Below are 15,565 nucleotides of genomic sequence, written 5' to 3'. Positions count from 1 at the left end.
GGGTTCCATGCTTCAGCAATTCCCCTGACTGTAAAAACCTGCTTTGTTAAAAATAAAATCCTGAGTTTCAAAGAAAGAGTTGTTTCCCAATGAACTGGACAGAAACTGTTCTTTTTGAGGGAAGGCACATTTTAAAATGGTGCAACGCTTTCTGCAAGTAGCTTAGTATGCTCCAGCGAGCCATTACTACTTTGCAGCCATAGAAGGCATTTCTCATCTTGTACACTGTAAATGAGACAAGAGCTTAATTTTTACTTTGGGACTTTTTCAGAGAAATTTCTGTAAATGGAAACTGTTACTTTGAATAGTCCACAGTGTGAATTACTATGTTATGAACCTGCAACGTAATCATATTTTTCCTTAAGGAACTTTTTTATGAGGACATTTCTATTTCACTATAATAATAATAAAAATGCATTTTATTTTACACTAATACGGATGATATTGCACCTAATGAAAAATACTGTTTATGAGTACAGTAGTAAGGCCTTTAAGAAAACTTATATTTTGAAGAATTTTATCTTCCTGACTCTTCCCTAAAGCTTATATTGTACTGTAATAAGTTTGCCTTTACAACAATCTTTAAATATTTACTAAAATTCCTTAGTTACAAATTAAATAATATTCATAATTAGTATATTTTTTTAAACTAAACAATTTGGTCAATGCATATACTACTGTAACCAAACTGTCTTCTCCTTTCTAACCACAAATAATAGCTAGTAATTGTCTGCAAATTGAGTATCAAGCAGCTATGGAGGAATAGAATTTAGTAGAAACAGTATATTATAGCAGCATTCAAAGAGGTGCAGATACGCAGTTGCACATTGTGAAATACAAACAGCATTTCTTTTAAAACAGTTGAATACAAGAGTTCATCAGGAAAACAAATAAATTCAAAAGGCTAATTGATTTTTTAGAAGTGCCATAAACTACTAAATTATCACTAATACTTAGCATTTATATAGTACTTAGCATTTGTATAGCACTTAAAAAAATGTAATCTAGATGAAATGTATTATCTAAAGGCAGAATACAAATCCAGAGTGAATGGTGATCAGATGAATGGCACCATGACAGTAAAATGTAATTACTACAGAGAGACTAAGTACTTTATAAATCAGCTAGCTATGCATTAGCTATAATGGAAGACCACATATTTTACAAGGAGAATGTATAGATATGAAATTATTACTATTCATGGAATAGGTTTCTATGACTACAAGGAGTTGACACAGGAGCTGTAACTGTCTCCACAGGCTTAAAATGCCTAACTCAGAAGTTGTAGGGAACATAAGGAAACCACTTCAGTGATAAACAGACAGCTTATTTCAAGCGCTAATATAAACAATTTTTAAGATTCATCATCCTCATACATCAATGTGGATTCCGTGTTTTATAGACATTAATTCTATAGTGCCTGTTAAATACATAATAAATGAACATAGATGAGACAAAGATGCTGTAATTGCCACATACAGCCAATATGGCAAAGGAGGAGTTTTTCCAAATGGGCAGATCCAGAGGCCATGATGAATCCCATCACGGACGTGATGAGAAGTCCAGGATATTAACAACATCCAGGGAAGAAAGCACCATGAGTCCTTAAGCCTGAAAAGGTGCATAATAAACTTTAATGTCAAGAGCCACAATAGGAATCACAGTAGAACAATGAAGAAGTGGTCTCAGTGGAGGAGTCAGAGCAGCCTGCAGAAAAGAAAAATATAATTGGCAATGGCTACAATTGTGACAAGAAAAATTTTTTATGGATGTTTACAGGTGTATTATCAAAGTGCAAATGCAAAGAAAAACATACTGTTCCTTTCCACTGCAGCTGATCAAAATCAACAATATGACTATTTAGATGTATGAGAGCTGTGTGCTGCTGTCCGTAGCAGGGCTCAGGGTGCTGGGACAGGCTTTTCTCTATTATATGATATGAATCATGCATCCTACTAAGCAGTACCGATGGCAAAGCAGGGATGGAGAGGGATGAGGTATGCTATTTGTCATATAGTCATGTGGTGTACAGGAATGTGTATAGTATGCTGCACTGATTATATGTATTTAATTTCAAGATAATTAAAAGGAAAACAACCATAAAATATACTTGAAATATTTAATATGCTTTAATAGCATTTATTTTCAAAAATACACCCTGTATAATACTATTATAGTGTATATGTATATGCATAATACACCTGTGAATTTATTTTAGTTTGACAATATCTAATACAGAGCAATAGTTTCCAATACAGCAAAATTGGACAGGGAAAAAGACATATTCAGAAGCTAACATCCAAGTAATTTGTGATTGGGGGTTTTATATTAACAACTTTGCCTAATGTTAACACAGTTGAAAGCCTGATATTTGGGCTTAATAAAGGTGAATATCTAGCTAGTGAGAGTCCTCACTACAAAGGAGAGTAAATTTAACCATTTTAAGAAGCAATAATTATCAATTTAATATACATACTTGAGAAAATATTCTGGATGTACTTACCAGCAACAGCTAGAACCATCTCCACAAACTCAAAGATAGTAAAAAAAAAAAAAAAAAAAAAAAAAAAAGCTTTTGATTTCAGGGAACTTGTTTAAGCAACAAACAAGTAGATTTTTGTTTCTGTAAGCACAGGAGAAACGATAGTACATTACTAAAATATCTATACCGGTGAAAAATGAGAGGCATGACTAGCAGAGCAGTCAAAGCAGGGTGAGCCCCTCAGCAAACTCTGGTTACCAATGCCTGGTAACTAACATTACAGTCATGCTGATGAAACTGGTGAATCAGCAGCAAAGAATCTCCAATAGTAGTAACCTTCAATCTTCTCTCCTTCTAGCTCTCTAGAAGTCATTAATTTTTTTGATCATTTAACCCTATTTCCTTCACAGCTTTCCAGAGATTGATCAGCCTAGTCCTCAGTATCTTCTGTTCCATAAGCATAACTGTAATTTGCTGATGTAATATTAATTGGCTCAATTCAAATACTGGTGAACATTTGGAAAGACTAACAGGCCCCAAAGACATCCTCTTTGCACGTGATGGTGCATCTGATTTATGTTGAACATATCCCTCACTGCATCCACTGCAGTGTCCTGGTTTGATGGCCTAAACCACAACATGCAGAAAGCAAACAAACATCACTACAAGATGCAAGCCAGTAACCCATTAATGCTTCAGTTGTGTTAATTGTCACAGGATTCATCAGCTATGGCACCTGCAACTATGGAACTCTGTAATAGCTTAATTGAGTTCTCATGGATAATTTAGATAACTGCTTGGAACCCTGTCTTCTCTGGAAGGAAACTTTGATGTAGCCTTAGCCAAGAAACAGAGATAGACTACTTTGGAATACAACAGCCTATGCCCTAAACCAAAGCCAATGTTAAAAGGCTTGCAGAAAGCTTTGCTCTATTAGCTTCCCACCACATGCTTGTCCATGACTCCCTTAATCAGGTGACAGGATTAAAAAGTTCACAAACCATCTCAACAACTTTTAACTGTAGTGCTACAGACCCAACTCCTTTAAGTTAGTGCAAAGGGTGTATTTTCTGCAACTTCATTCCTGTTTCATACAAGCAGATTGTTCACGTATTAAAATAGAAAAATCTTGTGATGGTGAAATTGTTTGTCACCTACCCTACAAAGATAGCCAGATTTTTGTTACTGTCAGCAAGAGCCACAAACATTCATACTAGCCTATTTTTGAAAAATCACCCTGGATGGTGATACATTTTGGCAGATATCCTATTGACTGATCACTATTTCTGCACTTTTTTTTAAAAAAAAAAAAAAAAAGGCAACAAACCCCCAAACACAAACAACAAAAAAAATCAGTGAAGCCTTCAGTGGCAAAGTCCAAATGATTCTTTCCCCTCTGCCCTATGGAGGTTAGGTGCCAACAGCAACACAGTGAATAAGGAGAATTTGAATGTTGATTACTTATGCAATTTATCAGTATTAGTGCTGGTCTTTACCTGGGTTTGGGGAGGCAACACTTGAAAATTTTTCATACAGAATTTTAGATGCAGGGTTGTTCATACAGCAAACCTGAGCGCTCAATTTTAGCAAAAGAAAACCCTATTTTGTCATTGCAGTACAGTCATCAGGCTCCTGAAATGCTGTTGTCCAAGTTCTGAGAGAAGAATAGTCTGTTTTCTCTTTTATGTTCTGTAACTAGAGGAACATTTACATCCTTGAGTGGCCAAACCCAAGAGACAGACCCGTAGTTCTATTTGGCAATATAAGCTGTTATACTTTCTCCTAATAGGCAAATTTGTTCATCTTTAGAAATCACCAGATCTTAAAAAAAAAAAAAAAAAAAAAAAAAGTACAAGCCTTTTCTGCCTTAAACCTCCTGGAAAAAAGATCATCATTGTTTGGGTAGATTTAGGGAGATGTCTACCATGAAAGAGATCAGGCTTCAGTTGCAAACATAATTTATTCACAACACAAATGACCTTTTCCCATTTACCTAAACATTCAATCAGGTGCAAGATCTTGAAGTTCCTGCTCCTCTGGCCCCTCTCACACACTACAACGAGCAGCTGGAGACAGGAGACAATCACATCCAGTAGAACCCAAGCTTTAATGCTCAAGGGGACAGCAAGGAACTTATGTGACAATGTGGGCTCCCTCACTCATGTTCTGTGATGCTTCACAAGCTTGAAGTCCTTAGTTTTGAGGCTGAGTCCAGATCTGTAAATTCAATGTAAAATTAACTGTGTATGTGCAAAGCTTATTCTCCAGTTCCAGAAATGCTCCTGTGCAGCCCAGAGTTGGTCAGCAGTGGCACATTAACCAGCTCTATTATGTATGTTTGCTGATACAGTCTTGTTTGTCACCAGTTGCATTCTCTCCACTTTTAGAAGCTGATGAGTCTTAAGCAGCAAGCTAGCAATTTCTGTGCATCTGTTCCACAACATGAGTGTTTGGGATACAATCCTGGGGGACACTTCTCATTGAAATCATACCTGTATCACATTTAGCCCATCATGCTGTTCTTGTTTATCAGCAGTGCTGAATGTGATGGCAGGCTGCAGTAACTTTCACCTTTAGAACTAGTCAATGAGACAGATTCTTCAAACACCGATTCTTAGATTCTTCTACATTTATGTGCACACAATACACAGTAAAAACTATCTGGAATACAAAGAACTATAAAATCTAATTAGCAAAATCTTTGTAGACTTTATACTTGTTGCAAAACATAATGTGGGCAAAAGGGCAGACCACATGCTACTTAGTGCACAAGTATTTATCAGAGTAAACATAAATATCACAGGTGACTATTTGCCCTGAATACTCCAGAAAAATAACAATGAAACTGTGAGAAACAGCCAAATAGTCCAAGCAGAAAGCTGTATCAGCAGGAACAGGAGTAGATGACTGGAGGAGTGTGAAGGTAGCAACTGCACAGAAGGGTTACTTCAAAAAAGTAACCTGTCATCAGATTTAAGAGTGATGATGATGAGCTTTATAAATAATTGTATATAGTAATGTGAAAAATACCACTGTTACAAATTAGTAATAGCGGTGTGGTTAGGTAATTAGATTTCTTAATTTATTAGTTACTTAGTAATGTGTTGCATAAGCAATAAACGTTGTAGTCTCTTAAATCAATTACTCTCAGTCCTGCAATTTAGAGAGGAAGAATGGGACTGGAACTAACAAATAAGTAGTAAAAAGAAGTATCCCATGAAGTAATAAATTACATAAGCAACAGCCTGAAATTACAACATGAAACTGAAAGGTGCATCATATTAAGATGAGGAAAGCAAAATCACATATTAAAATCAGGTCTAGCTAGCCAGGCACCACCACAGCAGAAAAGTTTATGGGGATTCCATTATATCGCAAACTAAAAAGACCCTGATGGCATTGCAAGAAGACATAAAAGCTGTAACAATTTTTTTTTCTTTTTAGACAGAAATGTTGTTTGCATGTGACATTAAAAGGAATTAATTTATGCTATTTGGCTCAAATGAAGTCTCGCCTAAAACACTATACACAGTTTGGGACAAGACCCTTTAAAGATAACTTGGGCAGAAGGCAATCCAGAGGAGACCAGAAAAATAGTAAGAGCTTTAGAAAACAAATCCAGATCCTTCAGCCTTTTCTTGAGAGTTATTTAGTCAAGAAGAAACTTTTTGTAAAGCATAATGGTTTTTCAAGTTGTAAGAGTAACACTGTTACTGCTATAAGGGTCTAGAGACCTACACAGGATATGGTTTACAGGTAAATATCCTTTATTAGCCCAATTAACATATGGAAGGGGGAGGAGTTAAGTAGGCAAATAATTATAAAAGAGCCTTTGGGCATCTTGCCTTCTCCTCACCTCAGCTATGTAAGTTTGGCTACTAAAGGGGTATTTTTCTACCTGCAGATCTTGTATTTCTAATTTGTAAAACATTTTTGGAGACAGCGCAGCAATCAGCTGTCTTTCGCAGAGAAGCCTTAAAGAATAAGAAAACAAGATCTAACTGTCAACAATGATAATTTAGGCTGGATATTAGAAAAACAATTTCTAGCTGCTTGTGAATTGAAAAATACAGAAACAAATTAACACATTAAATTGCAATAATTTACTTTGTTTGGGATACTAGGGATAGGTTACAAATGTTCTCCATCATGGAAAGTATAAGCATATTTACTGTCTTCAGTGAGGCAAGGTTAAAGAGACAGATCACCTCCCAATTCTATGATACAATACTCAACTTCCTAAACAAACATTGGTGAAGTGTGTCATCTAGCAGTCATAATTGAGAAAAAAATACTGTTGATAATCTCAAATGCAAGAAAAAGCAGCAAGAATATTTTAACAATACATTTTAATAAGTATCATTCATTACTTGCATTTAATGATTTTCAAATAAGAAAATATACATGAGAATAATTATAGATTTAAATGCTACACCAAAATGTTAATATTATAGGACCTATTAATCGACCAAACTAATTTTCCTTTTCTTTATGCAGTTTTATAATTTTACAGTATTTCCATATACACAAAAAGTACAGAAGAGAGGAGAACTAGGAACAACCCCAAGTGCTAGTACATGCTGGAGATGGACTGGATGGAAAGCAGCTTTGTAAATAATGACCTGGGGGTCCTGGTGGACAAGTTTAATACAAGCCAGCAACGTGCCCTTGCGGCAAAGGCAGCCAGAGATATCCTGGGCTGCACTAGGAGGATTGTTGCCAGTAGATCAAGGGAGGCAATCCTTCCCCTCTACTCAGCACTGGTGAGGCCACCTCTGGAGTGCTGGGTCCAGTTCTGGGCTCCCCAGTACAAGAGAGACATGGAGCTACTGGAGATAGAGTCCAGAGAATGCCACTAAGATGATGAAGGGACTGAGAGAGCTGGGACTGCGTAGCCTGGAGAAGAGAAGGCTCAGGGGGGATCTCATCAAATATCTGAAGAGAGGATGTAAAGATGACAGAACCAGGCTCTTTCCATTTGTGTCCACTGACAAGGCAAGAGGCAACAAGCACAGACTGAAACACAGGAGGTTCCTCCTGAACGTAAGGAAACACTTTTTTACTGAGAGGGTGACTGAGCACAGGAACAGGTTGCCCAGAGATGTTGTGGAGTCTCCCTCCCTGGAGATATTCAAAAGTTGTCTGGACATGGTCCAGCTTCAGGTGAGCCTGCTTGAACAGAGGGTTGGAGAAAATGACCTCCAAAGGACCCCTCCAACCACAACCACTCCAATTCTGTGAAAATGCCCTCTTTAGCAAAGAAACCAATCATATTAAAAGGTCTACCAAATGCACAAATGGGAAAAATTTTACCTACAACAAATAGCGTTACTGTAGGTAAACAAAAACTATTTTCCCACCAGAAGTCTGATCTTTTACATCTCAACTATAACTAATAATGCTTCCTGCATTTCTCTCTCCCACATGTTTTTTAAAATTGATAAGCCATTTTCTAGTGTTCTTTTTTAATTAAAGGATTACAAAGAACATCAATTTTTCCCTCCACCTCCTTCCTTCCTAGGAGTTATTTCCTGTCATCCATATGAAGAGTGTAACACTACTCTGAGCAAACTGGGGGAGAAGTAAGGCAGCGAGATGGTCAAACTACTAAGCTATGCTCTTGTTGAATAAAGGCTGGTATCTTCCCCTTCTCCTGTGCAACAACATCAGGTCAATCTGTAGGTGGGGGTGTACATTTTGGGGGAGGGGAGAGTAAGTAGCATGTATGTATATGTATGCTAGCAACACCAGCATAATCAAACTGTGAGGACTTGTGTTGCTGAGCAGAGCAAACTCCTGATAACAAGCAGAGTGGCAGGGCTCTAGCTATGGGGACCAGAAGCCAGCTGAGGGAAAGGAGTGTCTGCCTGAGATATGCAACCTGGAGGGCAGCATTAAGAGAATTGTGGCCGGGCTGGCACAGATGGAGCTTGCGAAAGGTGCAAATGTTTTGGAGAGTATACAGAACAGACTGTTGAGGTCAAGGAAAGCTGAGTATATATGTGTTTGGAGCAGGCAAGAAGACAGGGATATATGTACGTGTGTGAATGGAGAAGCATGAACGGGATACACCTAAAACACTGGAGAACCACTGAAAAATAATGCCATAATCTGATAATACTAATCTTACTGAGAAACTCTGTCCTAACAAGTAGTTCTACAAATGGATGATGATCACATATATTCCTTAACAGAAGCCAAATCACTTTTTTCTTTCCGTTAAAAAGTTTGACACTGTATTTATTTATTTTTACAGTCAACTATATTTAAGGACAAACTCAGACTACCTTTTTAAAGGTGAACAGCTCATATATAGCTTGTTTGTGGGAGCAATATTTAGAGTTGGCTAAAATCAAATGTACTACTTTTCAGTAAGACTGAATGAAACAAAGCAGCTGGATGATTTACTTTCTAGCTATTTCTACACCTTATTGTAAACAGAAATGGAATGACCCACTTTATACACAAAACATGCATGACAGCCCTTAACTGTTTAACTTGGATAACAAAGCAAATATGCGATATGCATAGGATATCACATACAAGGGCTTTCAGAACTCTTTTTCAAAGCCTTGTAAGAGGCAGAACTTAACAGTGGATATAAAATATATTTTAGGGCTTTTAAAAATCTTAGCAACTGTATGAAAATATAATTCCCATACATCTTTTAAAAATTTATCTAATTAAAGTATCATTGGAAAATTTTTTTTAGGATATGGTAGAACAATAAACAGTGATGACCACCAACCACCACCACAAAACAATCACTGATCTAATGACTTACCTTTAATGACAGGGAGCCAGCAAGAAAGAAGTGGTCCATATCGATGACAGAGGCAAGGAAAACAGACAGAGCGACTTCAGTGCAATTGCTTTTCTTCCCGAGTCAAATCACTATTGCCCAGGACCACATTACTAGTATACCATGCACTACATTATCAGAGAAGGCTTGGAGCCAGTTACTCTGCTGAATGAAGGAAAACTGCAGAAGTCTGTCTGCTACAAAGCAGAATATTCCCAAATCTAGACTAGAAATAACTGAAGTTGTACTGAAAGTTTGGAGAAGAGCATGGGCCTTTTCAGTCTCAGATGCCATGGCAAAAACCACATCACAGCACACAAAATGTCATCAGGATATACACTGTGCATTGTCCTTTGTATCGTCAGTTGTTCTGTAAGTGTCAAGAGAACAAAAAGAAAACTACTAAAGAAAAAAATCCATTAGCACAAAGCATTTGTTATCATAGCTACAACTGAGCATAAAAAAAACCCAATTCAGTGTTTGCATTTAACACGACACATTCCTAAGGAATTTTTTATTTCAGCTAAGTTAATTTGTTGACTTGAACACTACAGTTCTGAATTAAAACACTTGTCCTGTTTTAATTAGAACAAGCACCTTCGTAACATGAAAAGCTCTAACTCCACTTCCTGAAATCTTCAATTTTACAAAATAATTTGAAACATGTCTACGATAATACATTGAATACGTTTCAAGCTTCCTCCTGGTCTTAAATACATGATATTCATCAAATTAAATCCTTTACACTGTAACAACAAGAAGATTCAATTTGGAGAATTTCCTAGGACTGATGCTCAAAAGTCCCAAATCTCTCTATGCAACAACTGCTAAAACTGAGTTTCTAATCTATAATCCCAAAACACTTTTTTTCATTTACATACTTTGCAAACATATGTACTATCACCCTGGTGCCCCTCTCTGAGCAACTCCTTGTTTATCTTGGAGACTGGCACGTGGAATAAGCATTAAGAAAACCAGAACCGCTAAAATATCTTCACTATTTATCATAAACACAAAGACAACAACCGTTCAGTCAAGCAGAAGTAACCAAAACTAATTCCTTACAGAGAAAAACGACATATGCTTTTCCTCAGTAGTGCTCCAGTAGCAAACTCTACTGTTACTTTTAGGACTTGTCTATTGTGTGCCACATTACCTTCATAACAGCTCTTTTTGCAGAAAAAAAAAAAAAAGAAAATTAACTAATCCCAGTCATTTTACTTTTGAAAAGTTGACCATTGTAATTTGAAAATAAAGGCATTAATAATCACTTAAAAGTCTTTTAAAACTATTTATGTTCTGTAATTATTACAAAACCCTCTTGTACAAGGCGATTTCTTGGGGAATAATTACCATCCTTAAATAACTGCTTGACACCTCAAAAGAAATTCCAAAAATAATTCAAGGTCTAAAAGACCCCCCCACAAGAAGCAAATATAGAATACCTGGATTATAAAGACTCATTTCTGTGATAACATTAAAAAAAGAACACTTTTGAAATAAAAATCCTCATATAAATGATGCTAGCTTCATTATGTTAAACACACTGAAAAGCAGACTTTGAAGAACAGCATCAATTCTAATTGTCCAACTATCCGTCTTTTTGAGGAGCCAGACCACAGTTTCAAAGCCTACATCCTATCTAAAAATGGATTCTTCCCAAGAGGTTGCTATTTCTGTGCAAAACATTAAATCAAATAATCCTTTTTCTTACAGTTCTATCAGGTATGTTTTTATTCTAAATGGGTATATTAGACTTCCTTTAAAAATGAATACTTCTAACAATGTTGACACATAATATTTTATGATTTTTAAACACATTATTGATTATAAGCCCCAGAAAATATAAAATGTTTCTTCTAGCTTATTTACATGCCTGTTTATCGTAGAATTATCCTCAAGATATGACTACTGGCATTGATCTCTAGGGGCCTACAGGAAGGATGGGGAGGGACTCTTTATCAGGGAGTGTAATGATAGGATGAGGGGTAATGCATTTTAAACTGAAAGAGGGGAGATTTAGATTGGATATTAGGAAGAAATTCTTTACTGTGAGGGTGGTGAGGCACTGGAACAGGTTGCCCAGAGAAGCTGTGGATACCCCATCCCTGGAAGCGTTCAAGGCCAGGCTGGATGAGGCTTTGAGCAGCCTGGTCTAGTGAGAGGTGTCCCTGCCTGTGGCAGGGGGGTTGGAACTAGATGATCTTTAAGGTCCCTTCCAGACCGAACCATTCTGTGATTCTATGATCTTTATAGAATAAAAGCTCACTGAAGCATTCATTTAGAAAAGGTTAAAAAAGATTAGTAAGAATAATACATGAGCTTTGCACACAGATGAAAAAAAGTGGGTCAAGTTTAGAGTCCATTAACCACAACTGTGCCTCTTCTGAACGAGCACATAGACACAAAGTACTTCCTGAAACGCTGGAACTGTCATTTTTTGGGGGGTAACTTTACAATACACAATACATTTCTGAATAAATTCCATTTTAGGCAACAAACGGTAATATCCTCAAAAATGTTTCTTCTATATAACCATCATGTCAGATGATTGGATTTTATTTAAAATTACCATAAAATCTGCTTAAAAAGCACACCAGTATTCAGAGTCAAACTTACCCTGGGACTAGGAGGACATTTTTTCTGTTGCAGATGCCTTATTCCAGTAGGAAATGTGGTCTATGCCTCAGAGTTGAGCCTCTGTGCTTGCTGAATCCAGTACGTCCAGTCCAATGCAGGAAAGACCAAACACAGTTTGTTCCACACATAAATAAATCAAACCAAGCAACAGTAAGCACCAATACTACATGAAGCTCTACAAACTCTCTACAAAACATACATGAAAACTGAACAATAGTCAAAAATACAGAAGGAAGCAACATTTTTTAATGAATTCATGAACAAATATAATTGAGCTAAAAGCAACTTCAGCTAGGGCTTAGAAGCTCTATTAAAGAAAGCAGAAAAAAAAGTCAAGACCATAAAACAAGAGAAGGGCACAAAGATGGAACAAGATAATAACCAGAAGATAATAAAACCCTATGTCAAAGTCCAAAAAGGGCACTTCCAGTCTTCTGTTTTAAGTAACTGCATTTCAATATATACAGAAATCCATTTTAACAGATTTTTCCTTGTAATTGTGTGCCTGAAAGATTCCCACCTAATGAAACATACATGAGTCACATTCAGGGATGTCTTTTTAATTTCATCCCATCAATTAGTGACCTTGGTATAGATAAACAGAGACCTATAAATTCAAATAGCAACAGAGGTCTCTCTGATGGTTCTGCAGTAGGCTTACACCGCTTTACTATGGATATTATTAACATATGCATAAAGTATGCAGGAAAAGTATCACTACAGGCTTTAAAAAAATAAAATCCAAAAATGAATATGCTTTGGGAATTATGTACCATGAGTGAAATAAAGGTAATGATACCAACTGGAAAACAAGGACGAAGAACAGAAAGCAAAAATGTGGCTTCAGATTATCCTTAGTCAAGAACCATGTCCACGGCATAACTGTTCTTTTTAAACAGTCTGTCTCTGCCATCTTTTACAGACAAAAATGACCCCTATCTGTGGAAAAATCAAGTCACATTCCCAGGTACAACAGCATAAATATAAATGTTCTGCAGGTCAAGAGTGAAATCAGACTAGAAAAAGCAAAACTCTGTTCCACCAAAATAATCTCTGAAATTGTTATTTTTGTCTGAAAAAAAAAAATCTTTTCAGAATGTTTACAAAATATTGCAATAAAGCATCATAGGTTTTGCTATCCTATAAATCTCAGAAAGCATAGTTGTGGAACTAGCATTCTTGTTAAAACAAAAAAAGTGTGAAATAGATGTATTATACAAGAATGATTAGAAAGCTAACTTCACATTTAAAGAATATAGGTGGTCGGTACAGTTAACTTATTGAAGAAAAGATTTAGGTTGGGTTTACATAAAACACATGCACACAACAATTGATATAACAACACTACTTAGAGTTGTGATTTCTCATTATATTTTTATATGGGATAAAGTATTAAAGCATTGTCTCCACCTATACCCACAAAATAAAGTTTTGTTGATATATTTAATTTAAGGAAATTATAAAAATAATTTTAATAGATGCACAGATGACACTGATCTAAATATTTTCTTGTGTCAGTAATTTACAAAGCTGTAAACATGCATTTGGGGAAATATCTAACACTAAGAGACCTTTCAATTCATGGTGTAAGACAATGGCTAAAATTAGCATTTAGAAACATCAGTCTCCAAAATTTTTGCTCCAATTTTGCAAGAAGTTATCAGGTATATGAATAAATATAGGAATTTAATGCATAAAATTCTATTGTCCATTTTATGCAAGAAGTCAAAAGATTGCAGTGGTCCCTTAAAATTCTATAATCTCCTAAACCCCATAATTTTATATTGGGTGTTAATTTATGTTAAAAATGTAATAAAATGCAATTACCCTTTAAGACACAAGCTCAAACCTTCAATGCATTATCTCCTGGAAAAGCAGATTTGAACATAAAACAATCTGTGAAGGACTGATAATTCAAATATTTTGGGGTGAGATAATTATAATGTGTTATTGGGGTTGGAGGACAGAAGGCGGTTGAAGAGGAAAGAGGACAAAAGCACACAATACATCAGTAGGATTTTACCAAGATAGTTAGGAACAAATTGAATTAAAACCAAAAGGAAATTAAGAAAAATAAGCAACAATTAAACAAAACAAACATAAAATCAGGGTCTGCACTGTTTAATTAAGTTATTTATTTCAGGGACCATAGACTGAAGTGCTTGAAAAGAGCCCTCCCAGGCTACCAAAATGCAGACTTTCTCCTTAATGAGTAATTCAGAACTAAGATGTATCTAAAAGGAAAGAAAGAGTTGAAAGAAACATCCTAGAAGTATTTAGTAACTGGAAACAAACCACAGTACTATCCAGTTGAAAAAAATTAATTTGTCATCCTAGACAAAAAAGAATAAAATAAAAAGAGAGAAAAAGAGAGCACGAGCAAAGAGGAAAAAAAGGCATAAGCAGTTTTTGTGTTACCCTCATTAATTACATCAGCATTCAGATCCTAATAATCCAGTTTAAGATTAAAATACAATCAGTAGGTGTAACTAAAGAGAGGGACAAAGTAAAGACACATGCGGCAGACAGGCATTTAAAATTACAGGTCAGCAACAAATTTTATGTCTTGAGGTAAGGGTATTCTTTATCTCAACACCCAGCACCAAAATCCCTTATTAACCATGTCCTCAGTCATTAAGAAATAAAAATATACTGTCATCTTTACCGCAAAAATGGAAACAAGAATGTTACGGAGCCTAACATATAAGTGACATGCCTGGTTTTAGGTAAAGCTCTACGTTACCGTTTCTAACGTTAAGACCTGACAAGACACACACGTGGGTACCTATATTGATAAGACAGGAATTTGAAGCTAGCTCCTGTCAGAGTGCTACGACAGCCTTCTCCCACTTTAGCTTCTTCTCAGTAAAAAACATCGTATTAGGAAATGCTTAGACCCGGGGACCACGGATCCCGAAACCCCAACCCTGCCGCAGACAGTCCGGAGCGATGAGGAAAAGCCCGCGCCTCCCGCTGGCGGGGGCTACCCGGGTAGTGCTCGCCAGGCTGGCGGAGGGCACGCTCTACGCGGGAAAGCACCACCTTCTGCACCACAGGGAGCGAGGCCGCCGAGATAGGGCGCAGCTCTGCCCAGCCCGGGCAAAGGCGAGAAGCTGGCCACCACCGCTCCCTGTGCCGACCGTGAAGCGAAGCCGACCGCCTCGAGCCCCGACGGCGCGGGGCTAGGAGGCATGCGTGGCCACGGAGAACACTAAGACCACGGCCGGCCCACCACGGCTGAGGGAGCAGCCTATCCCTTTCCTCTTCGCCCGGGGCCGCACTGGGGTGAGGGGAGAAATTTTTTTAGAGAAATTGAAAACAGTTTGAGTATTCCCCACAAGATTAAATAAAGCACTGGAAGAAAAACCAATGGTAAAAGGTTAGTATTTTATTACTAAAGATAGCGTGCACCACCAAGTGACTGACCTCACACCAGAAAGGATTAAACACACTTTAAACAAATATTTATTTACTACAAAACAGTAGAGTAGAAAGCATTTGGAAAACTTTTTACTCTATTTAATACTGGAATACTTGGTGTAAGCTTCTGAATAAAAGCTCATTTTTACAGTTAAAATTGCTTATCCCTACTCTAGTCACTTGAGCAGTTTAAGATGCTTGCACCATCCTCTATAAAATTA

General features: G+C 36.8%; 1 pseudogene; it reads right to left on the bottom strand.

The window, feature by feature from the left end:
* Positions 1–1,370: 1,370 nt before the first annotated feature.
* LOC128902106 (transmembrane protein 267-like) lies at positions 1,371–9,578 on the bottom strand (annotated as a pseudogene).
* Positions 9,579–15,565: the final 5,987 nt, after the last annotated feature.

Source organism: Rissa tridactyla, chromosome W, assembly GCF_028500815.1.
Source record: "Rissa tridactyla isolate bRisTri1 chromosome W, bRisTri1.patW.cur.20221130, whole genome shotgun sequence".
NCBI classification, from domain to species: domain Eukaryota; kingdom Metazoa; phylum Chordata; class Aves; order Charadriiformes; family Laridae; genus Rissa; species Rissa tridactyla.
The sequence above is the reverse complement of the archived record's forward strand: the minus strand, read 5'-3'. Positions and strand labels throughout refer to the sequence as shown.